This window comes from Canis lupus, chromosome 12, assembly GCF_003254725.2.
Source record: "Canis lupus dingo isolate Sandy chromosome 12, ASM325472v2, whole genome shotgun sequence".
In the NCBI taxonomy this organism is placed as follows: domain Eukaryota; kingdom Metazoa; phylum Chordata; class Mammalia; order Carnivora; family Canidae; genus Canis; species Canis lupus.
Genome location: NC_064254.1, coordinates 53247234 through 53255564, shown reverse-complemented (window position 1 = coordinate 53255564; position 8331 = coordinate 53247234). Strand labels below are relative to the sequence as shown.

At 36.4% G+C, this 8331-nt stretch overlaps 1 pseudogene; it reads left to right on the top strand.

Annotated features, from left to right (window-relative positions):
• Nucleotides 1–2081: 2081 nt before the first annotated feature.
• Nucleotides 2082–4189, top strand: LOC112658319 (importin subunit alpha-1-like; annotated as a pseudogene).
• The last annotated feature ends 4142 nt before the right edge of the window (nucleotides 4190–8331 follow it).

Here is an 8331-nt window from a genome sequence, read left to right as displayed (position 1 = left end):
TGATCTTCTTGAATCTCTAATTTGTCTTTCACCAGAAATTGGAAGTTTCTACTCATTATTTCTTCATGATTTTGATACCTCCTAGCAAGTGCTGCTGCATGTAAGAAGCCCTTGGACAGCTCTTCTTGGTTTCCTACATTCTTACATGAATGGATGGATGAAAAAAGGTAAGCAGACTGTTAGGTTTATAGTTTGTATCACTACACTAGTGTTAGGGGTCAATGTCACATAGTTCAATCCTCTTTGATGCAGAATCATCCAATATGTAAGTGTACAGGATGTTAAATATGCATTAGCATTTTTTAAAAAGATTTTATTTATTTATTCATGAGAAACACAGAGAGAGAGGCAGAGGGAGAAGTAGGCTCCCCTTAGGGAGCCTGATGCAGGACTCAATCCCAGGACCCCAGGATCACTCCCTGAGCTGAAGGCAGATGCTCAACCACTGAGCCACCTAGGTGACCCGGTATGCCTCAGCATTTATAATACTGATATAATTAATAAGAAAATTAATTAGGAATGAAGATAGAAATAACATGATTAATAATCATAGAGTACCTCTTTTTTAATTTTATATTTTATTTTATATTCTAGTATACTTAACATACAGTGTTATATTAGTTTCAGGTGCACAATGCAGTGATTCAACAACTCCATTCATCACCCAGTGCTCATCACAGCAAGTGCACTCCTTAATGCCTATCCACCCACCAACCTTCCCTTTGATAACTGTCAAATTGTTCTCTGTGGTTAAGAGCCTGTTTCTTGGTTTCTCTCTCTCTTTTTTCTTTTGCTAGTTATTTTTGTTAGTTTTTTTTTATTTTTTTTATTTTTATTTTTATTTTTATTTTTTTTTATTTATTTATTTTTTATTTATGATAGTCACACAGAGAGAGACAGGCAGAGACACAGGCAGAGGGAGAAGCAGGCTCCATGCACCGGGAGCCCGACGTGGGATTCGATCCCGGGTCTCCAGGATCGCGCCCTGGGCCAAAGGCAGGCGCCAAACCGCTGCGCCACCCAGGGATCCCTATTTTTGTTAGTTACTTAAATTCTACATATGCGTGAAATCATGTGGTATTTGTTTTTCTGACTTATTTTGCTTAACATTATGCTCCTTATCTCTATCCATGTTGTTGCAAATGGCAAGATTTCATTCTTTTTTATGGATGAATAATGTTACATTTTGTGTATGTGTGGGTATACACACACACACACACACACACACACACCACATCTGATTTCTTTGTTCTACTACCATGAATGCTTGGGCTGCTTCCATAATTGGGCTATTGTAAATAGCCCAAACTATTGTAATAATGTTTCTATAAACATAGGGGTGCATGTATCCCTTTGAATTAGTGTTTTTGTATTTTTTGAGTAAATGCCCAGTACTGCAATTACTGGATCATAAGGTAGTTCTATTTCTAACTTTTTGAGAAAACTCCATACTTTTTTCCACAGTGGCTGTACCATTTTGCATGCCCAAAAGCAGTACAAAGAGGGTTCCCTTTTCTCTACATCCTCACCAACACTTGTTGTTTCTTGTGTTTTTTATTTTAGCCATTCTGATCAGGTATGAGGTGCTATCTCCTTGTGGTTTTGATTTGTATTTCCCTGATAATTAGTGATGTTGAACATCTTTCCATGTCTGTTGACCATCCATATGTCTTCACTGGAAAAATGTTTCTGTTCATGTGTTTGCCCATTTTTAATTGGATTATTTGTGGGAGTTTTTGGTGTTGAGTTTTATACGTTCTTTATATACTTTGGATACTAACCCTTTTTGACTTTGACACTTTTGAAGAGTAATCGGATGATAGAATCTCCCTCAACTGAGATCTATCTGATGTTTTCCCATACCTAAACTGGAGTTAATGAATTTGTAGGAATTTTTTTATAAAGGCAAAGTGTTCTTCTCAGTTGCATCATGCCATATACATGTTTTAAGATGGCTTACTGAAAATGCTGCTTGATCATTTGACTCGGGTAGTAGATAACAATCTCCTTCCTATAAAGTTTCTATTTTGGGCCACACCGTCTCTGGGCTGATCCGCGGTGGAGGTTTTGAGGGCAGCTGACCCGCAGCCTGCGCGCCCCGCACCGCCTCCCGTGGAAGCCTGAGCCGGCTGTGGAGCTTTCTCTCCCTTTGTCTCATAACCACGTCCACCAACGAGAATGCTAAGTCACCAGCTGCCCGCCTTAACAGATTCAAGAACAAGGGGAAAGACAGTACGGGAATGAGGCGGCGCCGAATAGAAGTTAATGTGGCGTTGAGGAAAGCGAAGAAGGAGGACCAGATGCTGAAAAGGAGAAATGCAAGCTCATTTCCTGATGATGCTACCTCTCCACTGCAGGAAAACCGCAACAACCAGGGCACTGTAAATTGGTCTGTTGATGACATTGTCAAAGGCATAAATAGCAACAATTTGGAAAGCCAGCTCCAGGCTACTCAAGCTGCTAGGAAACTACTTTCTAGGGAAAAACAGGCCCCCATAGACAACATAATCCGGGCTGGTTTGATTCCAAAATTTGTGTCCTTCTTGGGCAGAACTGATTGTAGTCCTATTCAGTTTGAATCTGCTTGGGGCCCTCACTAACATTGCTTCTGGAACATCAGAACAGACCAAGGCTGTGGTCGATGGAGGTGCTATCCCAGAATTCATTTCTCTGTTGGCATCTTCCCATGCCCACATCAGTGAACAAGCTGTATGGGCTCTAGGAAACATTGAAGGTGATGGTTCAGTTTTTCGAGACTTGGTTATCAAGTATGGTGCAGTTGACCCACTGTTGGCTCTCCTTGCAGTTCCTGATATGTCATCTTTAGCATGTGGTTACTTACTAACCTTACTTGGACACTCTCAAACCTTTGTCTCAACAAGAATCCAGCACCCCCGTTAGATGCTGTTGAGCAGATTCTTCCTACCTTAGTTCGTCTCCTGCATCATGATGATCCAGAAGTATTAGCAGATACCTGCTGGGCCATTTCCTACCTTACTGATGGTCCAAATGAACTGATTGAAATGGTTGTGAAAACAGGAGTTGTGCCCCAACTTGTGAAGCTTCTAGGAGCTACTGAATTACCCATTGTGACTCCTGCACTAAGAGCCATAGGAAATATTGTCACTGGGACAGATGAACACACTCAGGTTGTAATAGATGTAGGAGCACTTGCTGTCTTTCCCAGCCTGCTAACGAACCCCAAAACTAATATTCAGAAGGAAGCTACATGGACAATGTCAAACATCACAGCTGGTCGCCAGGACCAGATACAGCAAGTTGTGAATCATGGATTAGTCCTATTCCTCGTTGGCGTTCTCTCTAAGGCAGACTTTAAGACACAAAAGGAAGCTGTATGGGCTGTGACCAACTATACAAGTGGTGGAACAGTTGAACAGATTGTATACCTCGTTCATTGTGGCATAATAGAACCATTGAAGAACCTCTTAACTGCAAAAGATACCAAAATTATTCTGGTTATTCTAGATGCCATTTCAAACATCTTTCAGGCTGCTGAGAAACTAGGTGAAACTGAGAAACTTAGTATAATGATTGAAGAATGTGGGGGTTTGGACAAAATTGAAGCTCTAAAAAACCATGAAAATGAGTCTGTGTACAAAGCTTCATTAAACTTGATTGAGGGATCCCTGGGTGGCGCAGCGGTTTGGCGCCTGCCTTTGGCCCAGGGCGCGATCCTGGAGACCCGGGATCAAATCCCCACATCGGGCTCCCGGTGCATGGAGCCTGCTTCTCCCTCTGCCTGTGTCTCTGCCTCTCTCTCTCTCTCTGTGACTATCATAAAATAAAAATAAATTAAAAAAAAAAAAAAAACTTGATTGAGAAGTATTTCTCTGTAGAGGAAGAGGAAGATCAGAATGTTGTGCCTGAAACTACCTCTGAAGGCTATACATTCCAAGTTCAGGATGGCACTCCTGGGACCTTTAACTTTTAGATTGTACAGCTGAGACAGAAAGTTGTTTGTTGTGTACTGTTTGGTAGAAGTTTGTCTTACTGTTTCTCTACTAAGAACTCTTTTTAAATGTGTTTTGTTATTGTAGCACTTTTTACAACGAAACTATACTTGACCAGTTCTGAACTGTACAAACTGTATGAAGCTCCTCCTCTCAGTGGATTGCTTATTTCTATGTGGAATCTTCTATCTTACAGTGTCCTGTAAATAAAGATTAAATTTCACCCTTTTCTTTAAAAAATAAAATAAAATAAAGTTTCTATTTTGTCTTCCCATATATACCCTAAAATTTACTTTATTTTGTCTTCAGCAACTATTACTGTGCTCTTCTATTGGTGATTTTCTGTTGTTTTTTATCCTTTCTATATTTATCATTTGGAATTCTTCTGTAGGAAAGATGTGTCCTTCTTTCCTTCCTTCCTTCCCAATTTATGTCATTTATTTGATTCTTTGGGTTCAGACCAGCAGATATGTATTAATCATTAAATATATCCTATGTATTTATTTGATTCTTTGGGTTATAATCTAATACTTTAAATATTTATTTGTTGCGCATATTATTCCAACTTTAACCATTGGGAGCTCTTTCAGAACAGTCCTTGGTCCCCATGTCCTTTATGCATGCTCCAATACTTTATTGCTCTACCGCTTTGTGTGTGTGTGTGTGTGTGTGTGTGTGCATGTCTGTGTTTAAGCACTTCCTTACTTTATAGAACTATAAGTATTTGGACTGCTTTTGATTTGTTATGAAGCATTTATCCAAACACAGCTGAAAGTATTCGCTACAAAGCAAATACCACATTGTTTTAGTAAATAACTAAAGAAATGTTACCGTCTAGCAACGTTGCATCCAGCAAGTTAAGATTCTTTTGCTGAGCTTATATGGCAGCAACACTTTCATTTGCAATGATTATTATGGTAATAAAAATATTTTGTATGCCACATTACAGTTGGAAAACATCATGTCTGATTCCTCTTGGGATATCTGCACTTTGATGGGCACATTATTGCTAAAAACGATAAGATTTTAGATATTAGGTACTATTTTTAAATCATCAAAATAGGATACAAAACTGTTTCTCAGCGGCAAACTTTCTCCTTTTTCTAATGTGCGCATTGTGCAACAATATTACCTCTCTACAAATACACAAAATTAGAAGGACCTTAACAAGAAAAAAATTGATATATCTTAAAAGGATACTTCTCAGGTTTCTGAGACCTATACAGTAAAAGTATTTATTGAGTTTTAAGAGGGAAAAAAATGTAGTTAGTCTAATTAGTGCAATGATATGTTTCTGATAAATTGCTTTATGTTAAACAGTATTATCAGGTACTTCCGGTGATGTCAGACCATCAGCAACATTATACTTTACAGAAAACATGTTATTCTCTGTAACTGAGGTTGTTATTTTATATGTACAAGAATCACTGCAATGCCATGTTCATCCCTTTAACAATTTTAACCGTGATAGTTTTATTTTTCTCAAAAACTGAATAATATCACCAATAATCTATCATTGAAGAAATCAATAATATATTTTAGAGGTAGTATTATTAATTATGGTTCAATTAGAAACAAAAATTAATTCCTATAGATGAACCTTACCATAAGTGCTGATAATACTATTTTAACAGGCTATCATAGGACTTTCTATTTTTTCTAAGGGAAAAGGAATATACCTAATTAGTTTCTATTCAGTTATTCGCTTAGTGAATCTAAACAACACACTATCTAAATAGTTTATCCTAGCCTTATCATAATTGGAAAAATAATAATGTAAATTATCAGAGGAATCAAAATACACATAAGTAGTCCTATTTAAAGGTATCAGTCTTGACCTGTTTTTCACAAATAAAGCTACTTTATATCGTTTATGATACTGAAATTTTTCTGGAGTCTGATACCAATACTGCCCTGCACACCCATGCACACATACTTAGAGACAGAGATATTTATGTTAAAATATATTGATTTATTATCAAGATTAATATTAAGATTCATTGCAAGGAACTGCCTTATGTGATTATGGGGGCTGCCCAAACAAATCCAAAATCAGAAAAGCCAGTAGTCAGGAGGGAAGGTTATGAGTAGTAGCGTATTCCATTAGTGCAGACCAATGTTTTTGTTTTTTGTTTTTTGTTTTTCTTTTCTTTTCTTTTTTTTCCAGACCAATGGTATTATCCACAGATGGAATTTCTTCTTCCTCGGGAAAGCTTTCAAGGCTTTACAACTGAATAAGGCAGGCCCACCAGGTTATCTAGAATAATTCCTCTTACAAAAGGTAAACTGCTTAGAATTTTAATTGAATCTGAAAAAATCCTTTTCTAACAAAACACAAATAATGTGATTGAAAGACTATAGTCTTACCAGCCTGACACATCAAAAAAGCTATCATAGCCTTTAACTTAATTGATAGCTCAACCTCCCCTTCTCTTATATTTTTTAGATCTTAATTATAGCATTAGCAAAAAGAAAAAAAACTGAATATATAACACATTGTTTTTTCTTTCTCCAAATCATTGAATTTTTCTTATTTTAAAATTATATGAGCTTATATTACTCTCTTTATATCATTCAGCATTGGAAATAGAGCTATAATTAATGGATATATAAAAAGGTGTGATTTTCTCAAAGGGATGTTAGTTTTGAGCATTTGGACCCCATGTTTAATATAGAATAGACAGGTAATGTGTTCATCTATTACAAAGGAAAGTTATAAGAGTGAGTGACACAGAAACAATGTCAATGGAATCAGAGGCAGAAACATTAGTCATTGAAATTCAAGACTTTACATACTGTACAATACTTTATATAATGTAAAAAAATTAGAAATCTATATGACAAATATATGGAAAGTGTTTCTTATTAAAGTAAACCATTTTATTACACTTTATTCATAGTCTATTTTCTGTGACAACACTACAAATTCCTAAGAATCTTACAGAGGATCAAAAATGCAATATTTAGGACAAACATGTATCTATGATTTCTCAGTAGGTCCAAATCAGTTTTTTATATTAATTTTACATTACTCCTAAAGTGTGACTGAGAAAGCTCTTTAACAGATTAATTCTTAAAGAGACTAGGAAAAATTTTATACTTGAAAAAAGAATGCCTTAAACAAAATATAGACAGAGGTACAGACCAATACTTTAGTAATTTTTCCTTTAACACTTTCCAGGCTACTTTCCAGGACACCTTCGAATCAGGGAGCTCTAGTTCTTTAATTTTCCACTAAGCACCTTAGCTGACATTCTTCTGGTTCTTTAGTTGTAGTAATATCTGCCTAAACTTCCTGACCAAAGGTTAATCTGTATAAGTAAGTAGAGGAAAGTCTCAATTAGAGACCACCTTTACATGTTCTCTTGAAGTTTCCTCTTATTAACACCAAACCCTAAATTATCTGCATCATGAATACCAGAAATGCTTGTTAAAAATCTAGTTTCCTAGGCTCCAGCCCAGAAACAGACTTTCCGTACTGGAACCTAAGAAATCAACATGATAGAAAAAGCATTCCTGAAATATTCTCCTGTGGACTTAATTTTGAGAACAACTACCTTTAGGTAAATTATTTTATAATATAGGACTTTAAATGTTTAAACTTTTACACAATACTTTTTCTCTGGAATGCATTTTTTACTATTCTTTAGGAAAATAATAAGAAACTAATCATTTAAAAGTACACATCAACTAGTTTAGATCATTCAAATTAATCACCCAGAGAAGGCTTCCTACCTCCCCTGTCAATTGAACAACTTATTTAAGGAGCTCTGTCAGATACAATCCGCTTTACTTCACTTTGTCCCCTGCTGATATCGTTTTATAGGGGATTGCCAACATGCTGAGTGCCTGAGGGATCTAAACTCACATTATAAAAGCAAACTCTGAATGCATGCTCTCTGAAAGGTAGACTTCTATGGGCTACAATACCAAGTGTATAGGAGTGTGTCAAATAATAGTGACACAACTTTGCAACTATTTCACTTTATGAGATATTTTTAATGCTGACCATCAGGAAAAGATTCTCATGGACAGATTACAAGTATCAGGAACTCACTGAAGATTGTAGCACAAAGCCGTACTCCATATGCATTCTGCAGCCAAAATTCCAAGTCTGATTATGACCTAGAGATGAGAGAAGAATTCAAATAATGTCTTCTCTCAATCCAACCTCTAGTAAATAATTGTTTCACTTTACTCTTGCTAAGGTTCTGTTAAGCAACATTTATTTATTTTTTTAGCTGCGTTCTTTTTTTAATAAATTTATTTTTATTGGTGTTCAATTTGCCAACATATAGAATAATACCCAGTGCTTATCCCATCAAGTGCCCCCCTCAGTGCCCGTCACTCAGTCACCCCC